Source organism: Triticum dicoccoides, chromosome 2A, assembly GCF_002162155.2.
Source record: "Triticum dicoccoides isolate Atlit2015 ecotype Zavitan chromosome 2A, WEW_v2.0, whole genome shotgun sequence".
NCBI classification, from domain to species: domain Eukaryota; kingdom Viridiplantae; phylum Streptophyta; class Magnoliopsida; order Poales; family Poaceae; genus Triticum; species Triticum dicoccoides.
Window position 1 is genome coordinate 612223803 of NC_041382.1, and position 7410 is coordinate 612231212.

Here is a 7410-nt window from a genome sequence, read left to right on the forward strand (position 1 = left end):
AGCATCAGAGTAGGCCTGGAGCTCAAGAGAGCTGGAGCGGGGAAAGAAAAGGTGCTGAGAGATCGTGCCACGAAGATATTGTAGAACATGGAGGAGATGACTATAGTGGACAGAGGTGGGGGCTGAAACAAACTGACTCAGGATGTGGACAGGATAGGAGATGTCACGACGCGTAACGGTAAGATAGACAGGACTGCCCATAAGATGACGATAGCGAGTGGGGTTAGGAAGAGGGTCACCATCAGAGGCACGAAGCTGAACGTTGAGCTCCATAGGAGTCACAACTGTACGCTCATCACCGAGAGCAGCGCGAGCAAGAAGATCCTGAATACTTTTTTCTTGGGAGATGTAGAAGCCATCAGAGGTCAAGGAGATCTCAATCCCAAGAAAGTAGCAAAGTGGACCAAGATCAGTCATGAGGAACTGATCGCGAAGGCGAGCCTTAACAAAGGCAATATAGTCAAGGTCGTCACCAGTGATGATCATGTCATCAACATAGAGGAGGAGAAGAGTCCGACCACGAGGAGACGTGTGAACAAACAACGCGGGATCATGATCACTGGGCAAGAAATCAGCTGCAGTCACCACAGAGGCGAAGCGCTCAAACCAGGCACGAGGGGGCTGTTTAAGACCATAGAGGGAGCGGCGAAGTCTACAGACCATACTATCAGGAGCGTAGTACCCCGGTGGTGGCTGCATATAAACCTCCTCACGCAACTCGCCATTGAGAAAAGCGTTCTGAACATCAAGTTGAGAGATAGACCACTGGCGAACAGAAGCCACAGCAAGAAGAGTGCGGACAGTGGTCATGTGGGCCATAGGAGCGAATGTCTCATCATAATCACGCCCCTGCTCCTACTGAAAACCACGGGCCACAAGACGAGCTTTGTAGCGCTCAAGAGAACCATCGGAGCGAGTCTTAACCTTGTAGACCCACTTGCAGGTGATGGGACGGACACCGGAAGGAAGGGGAACCAGATCCCATGTGCCAGAGCACTCAAGAGCAGCAAGCTCTTCGGCCATCACAAGTTGCCATTCAGGTTGATTCATGGCAGTTCGGTAGGAAGTGGGCTCAGCAATAGTAGAGAGACCATACCGATCAGGGGAGTAGCGATCAGGTGGAGGGCGAGGCCGAGCACGAAGGTTGTGAACCGGGGGAGGCGTGAGAGGAGGTGCACCATAGGTGGAAGGCTCGTCAGAGGAGACATTCTCAGGACGAGATCAGCGAGTATAGTGGAGAGAAAACGGTGAGAGAGGGCGACAGACTGGAGATGAAGGTGGCGAAGTAGAGGAGGAGGATGAAGAAGACGGTGTCGGTGAGGAATGAGAAGGAATGAGAGGTGCCGGAGGAAGAGGTGCCACATGAGGCACATAGCCGGGTGTGTCAGGAAGGAGCAGGAAAGAAATGTCGTCCATAGAGAAACTCGAGGAAGAAGAACGTGGGTAGTAAGAACGAGACTCGTCAAAAGTCACATCACGCGAGATGCGCAAGCAACGTCCCATAGGATCCCAACATCGATAGCCCTTGTGCTCAGCACTGTAGCCAAGAAAGACACACTCAACCGACTGAGCAGTCAGTTTGGTGCGTTCTCGTGGAGCAAGAAGGACATAACACATACATCCAAACATCCGAAGAGCGGAGAAGTCAGGGGAACGTCCAGTAAGACATTCCTTAGGAATACCACCCTGCAAAGTAGTCGATGGCTGAATGTTGAGGAGATAAGTAGATGCAGAAACAGCTTCAGCCCAAAAGTGAGGCGGAAGGGAAGCGACAATCATCAGCGCACGAGCCGTTTCAAGTAGGTGACGATGCTTACGTTCGGCAACGCCGTTCTGAGCATGAGCACCAGGACATGAGAACTGGGCAAGAGTACCCTGTTCCGCAAGAAAACCACGCAACAGCTGAGAGATAAACTCACCAGCGGAGTCAACACGAAAAGTACGAATGTGCGTGGAAAACTGGGTGTGAACCATGTTAGCAAAACGTTTGTATATAGAGAGAACCTCGCTACGAGATTTCATGAAGTAGAGCCAGGTGTAGCGAGAGAAATCATCAATAAACAAGATATAATAGCGATGACCACATTTCGAATCAAAGGGGGCAGGACCCCAAACATCAGAATGAATTAAGTCAAAAGGTCACTGAGATACCGAACCACTGGTAGGATAAGGCAACTGGGTCTGTTTGCCAAGTCTGCAACCATTACAATGTAAAGAAACATCTCCATTTACAGACCCCAGGAGGCCCTGACGAACTAAGGAAGACAAGCGAGAGCCACAGATGTGACCAAGGCAATGATGCCACTGCTGGAAGGACGCAGACGAAGATGCATCAAGAGCATGGGAGCTGGCAGGAGTGGTGGCAGCGGAAGAAACATGAAGCCAGTCAACCTCCCAAAGACCCTCTAACTCACGGCGCCGGGGGCCAGCACCAACCAAAGCCTTGGTGCGTCGATCCTGAATGGAGCAAGAGTCGGTATCAAGGATGACACGACAACCAGAATCAGTAAGTTGGGCATCGGAAAACAGATTCATGGTAAGACGAGGAACATGTGAAACACTAGGAACAAAAAAAGAGGAAGTGGAAAGAAGGCCACGACTAGCAACAGGAAGAGGTGTGCCATTGGCGGTAAGAACATTAACAGACAAATCAAGAGGCCGGAGAGAAGACAACACAGAAGAATCGGAAGACATATGGAAAGAGGCTCCAGAATCCAAAACCCACGAAGATGTACCTGACTGCGTGGATGCCTGCGGTGGTGGAGAAGTGGCTGCAGTCACAGCAGCAGCTGAACCAGTCGACGAAGAGCCTGAGGAAGCCAGGAGGCGTTTGAGCCTCACAATGTCCTGGTCAGTGAGTGACAGAGTCGAGGAAGATCTAGGAGTCCCACTGGAAGAGGAGCGCCGCTGGTCTCGCTTCTTCTCACGACAATCAGACTCGGGGTGATCGGGCCGAGAGCAGTAGCCACAGAAGGTGTCACGGTGCGACCGGCCCCTCTCAGTATAAGCAGGGCGACTCACCCCCTGAAGGTGTGGGGAGGAGCGGTGGAGCGGTGAGCCGAGCAGACGACACAGGAGCCCGAGCAGCCAACATAGATGGAACCACTAGCAAACCAGCAGAGCGAAGGCGGGTCTCCTCAGCATGAAGCTCAGCAAGCACCTCCGAGATTGGAACACGACCACGAGCAAGCAAGTGAGCACGTCTGGGCTCAAACTCAGAGCGGAGACGAGATAAGAACTCATGGACCCGCTGAAACTCCAGATCAGACCGAGTAGTCTGACAACAACGACAGGTGCCACAAACAACTGTCCAAAGAGAGTCAAGCTGACGCCAGATGGCAGAGCACTGTGAATAGAACTCATCAATAGAGGAATCACCTTGCTGGAGGGCGTGCTCCTAACGCACCACAAAGAGATAGAGAGCATCACCAGAGGGCTAATAACGCTGACAAAGATAAGACCACATCGCTGCAACTGTGCCAAGTCCCATGAACTCGGAGGCAAACTGAGGGAGAACACTCGCAGTGAGAACAGCAGCAGCTCGAGCATCATCGTTGCACCACTGAGTGTAAGCGGACAGATCATCCCGGTACACAGAGAGAGCATCAGAATAAGCAGATACCTGCTGATCATAAGCATCAACCGCAGCATCATCCAGAGCCTTGGCAGCATCCCGGTCAGCCTGAGAAGCATCAACAGCAAGGACCGGCAGCACTGGTGGGATTGGGGCCACTGGCACAACCGGGCATGGCAGACAAGGGACCTCGCCAGAGAGAACACCCCATAGAAGGAGTCCACGCATATGAATGCGCATGAAGCCCACAAACTCAGCATAGTTGGTGCCATCGAAGATCACCGAGCAACGAGGAACAACAACATAGCCCGAAGAGGACATGGCAAACTGGCTGTCTCTTTTTTTTGAGTCAACTTCTCAAGAGTCGATCTGGATCGAGGAAGCGGCAGAGGTGCGAGCCCTCACGCACGGGCGATGGGGAACAAGGCCCGAGCCCCAGCCAGAGCGAGCGAGGTAGGAGCCAGGCAGGGGCTGCCGGCCGAGTAGGATACGGGTGCGGGACGGACTGGCCCCGAGGAGCTGGCCCTAGCTGGAGCGGAGGAACCAGGCAGCGGCGACCAGCCCGCAGGGTGCAGTGGGGGCGGGGAGGCCCGATCCACGGCGGAGACAGCCGGATCCATGGTGAATGGAACCGAGCGGAGCTTGGTGCAGGGGTGGCCGGCCGGTCAGGGGACACCGGCGACCGGGCCGGTCCTGGCTGTAGATGGGACAGGGAAGCCTGGAGCAAGCCGTGCAGGGGACGGGCCAAGGGCGACAGGATCCACGGCGAGAGAGAGAGCAATGGCAGCCGGAGGGCAAGATCGAGGGGAGGAGCTAGCACGGAGTTGCAGCGTGCGGGAGAGAGGAAAACCTAACATCTGATACCATGTTGGAAAAACAACAACTAAGATTTACTGAGGGCCAATGGCCAGTACATATATAGGTATGGTAAAGTGCAGAAAAGCCCCTTATACAATGGGGATGTACACAATGAACTATACACATCTAACATCAACCTCAAATTTCGCATTTGACTCTTACTACTAAACATATTGAGACCATCTTCACATTAAAATAGTAAACCAATCATGAACATAACTTCGAGACAAGCAATATGACCTAGCAAATTAAGAACTGCTTTAACCTGCATATATTATGATTTTAGCTGTATACATGTCGTAAGTGCCTGTCAAATTACACTCATCCTTCATCTGCAATTGTATCAATAAAGTGACACATATATTCCCAAAGGTACTAATTGATAGGAATTAAACAACTTGGCACCTTAAAAAGGAGAAGTTAACGAGAGCATATAAATTAGAGAAAAGTAGATGATTATAGAGCATTCAGAAAAACTAGCGAAGGTTCATAAATTCAGACATAGGATGAGCATCCAACCAGTACATGAGAGATATACTCATTCTTCTCCAAAAGGCACCAAAATATCTCTAGAAACTAAAGGACATGAAAAACAATTTATATCTTACAAAGACTCCAAACATCTCTGAAAATAAAGGACATGACAAGTTGAATTCAGGTGGCTATGTATTCAGTCACTAGCGGAAGCTAACACGAGAAACCAAGATAAGTGTATACTAAACATCCAAAACTTCCAAGACTTACTTGCCTTTTCCAACATATCTACTAAGCTTGTCTCCTTGATATGATCTGTACCTCTCTAGAAAGTGAAAAGTGAAGCATAAGACTACTTCATCCCAGGTGGTTACATGTTAACTAAACTAACTATTCTAACCCAGGATGGGACGATGGGTACACTAAAATTTGAGACGCTTCATAATCCTCTCCAAGATATTTACTGAGACAGAAGGGCATGATTTCTTTAGGTGCACATACCCTTGGCTTGCCAACACATCATCCAATCTATTTGAAGACATGATAAATTCAGCACAAGCATCTTTTAGCCTGCTACAGTGATGCTGATCAGCTAGAGCAGACGTGGTTGCCATAGTCTGAACATCAAGAGTTTTGCAAAGAATGTCTTCACACATCTTCTTCATCCTTTCCATTACATACCGATCTGCAGCCACTAGTAAGTGCCTGACCATTTCCTTTTTCTCTTCGTCATCAAGTTTGCCCATGGAAGGCAATAGATCTGTGTAGATAACGTGAAGTGATGCCTTAAAAATAGCAGGCTGCATGTCTTCGACTGTTATGTTCTGTCCACACTAGCCTCTCATCGGTCCATACAGCTCTGCCTTGAAGACTGGAGACCGCGTTGCGAGCACAATCTTATGTGCAGGAAAAATCTCACCTTCAACCTCGAATGTCACATCTGCTTCCTCAGCCGCCTCTAGCAATTTTCCGAAATTTTCTGCCAAGTCTAAGGGTGGCATCTGGACCTCAGCTGTTATCGCGGCGTTCACAACAAATCGTTCCTTGATGACAGTTAGATCACACTCAATTACAAGACGGTCATCCCGCAGATAAGCCGACTCCTCCAGCTCACTCTTCTTCTTAAAACTTGGAGCACCCCAACAATAATTGGTCCCAATCCCACTGGTTAACAAATTTTGAATACAATGAACAAATTTTGAATTAAATGATTTTTTTATTTTTTGAACTTGATGAACAAATTCTCAATTCAAGACACTTTTTGAAAATCGGGTGAACTTTTTTAAACACGGATGATTTTTTTAATTTGATGAACATTTTTAAAATTATGGTGAACAAATTTTGAATACGGTTCACAAATTTTGAATTTCATGAACATTTCTTGAATCAAGTGAACAAAAAATGTTCACAAAAACGAGAAAAAGAAAGAAAACAAAGAAGAAAAAAGGAAGTGAAGAAGAAACAAAATCAAAAAGAAAAGAAACTAAAACGAAATGAAAAAGCAAAAAAAACTGAGAAAGGAGAAAAAAAGGAAAAAGAAAACTCGGTTTCGGACATGATGTACCTAGGCCTGCCAACCTATATGCAGCAGGGCGTGGGGGGAGGGGGGGAGGTACCTGTGCGGTCGCTTTGCAACGACTTACGTGTCGAATAGGAGCTGCCTGCTACATCGATCGCCCGGGGTGGCGGCTGAGCTGGGTGTGGGCTAGCCATGAGTTCATCTCTGTCGTGACTGGCACTGAGACGCAAAGCAGGGCAACATCAGGACGGCCACCTTGCAGTTCAAGATGTACATCAACAATTTCTCCCTCGACGAGCATAGCGACCTCCAAGATGCCGATTGACTTAGCATCGGTGTGCCAGGCTACACGTGTAGCAACGCCACCAATGTGCATGCGACGAGGTCCAAGGTGGACAAGGAGTGGCACGAACAAGTTATGTGTAAGCATTTTATTATTTCTTCTTGCCATATCTAAATAATGTTCAAAAAATGTGATCTGTAGAATATAACGTCAACACTATTATGAGGTGGACAGGGGGGCTTTGCCCCCCCCCCCCTCACACTTCATCACTTTGTATTTAATAGTTGTTTATAGTTTAGTGCATGTATCTTATAATTATCATTTGCATCATCAGGCGGCTTCAGTTTCCTTTTTGTCCGAGCTTGAACATCCAAAGATTCCACCTTAGCTAGCTTTGATAGGCCTAATAACGTGGTGGTTTCGTCTTCTCGCGAGTCAGCATCCCAATACCCATTGTCTAGAAGTTGATAAGCGTGCGTGCATCCCAGGCGAGTTAGCATCCCAATACCCATTGGCTAGAAGTTGATAAGCGTGCGTGCATCCCAGGCACATGGTAAGGCTGCCTAGTCTTTTTATTTACCAGCATGAATTATTCTGGAGATATTATTACGAGTTTCGGTTGTTCAAGCAACAAATTAAAAGCATCGCTGTGGTTTCACCCTTCACTTTGTCTCTATGGTAAAAGTTTCAACGTTCCTGTTG

At 48.5% G+C, this 7410-nt stretch overlaps 1 pseudogene; it reads right to left on the reverse strand.

The window, feature by feature from the left end:
- Positions 1-5328: 5328 nt before the first annotated feature.
- Positions 5329-7410, reverse strand: part of LOC119358002 — a 5913-nt pseudogene continuing 3831 nt past the window's right edge.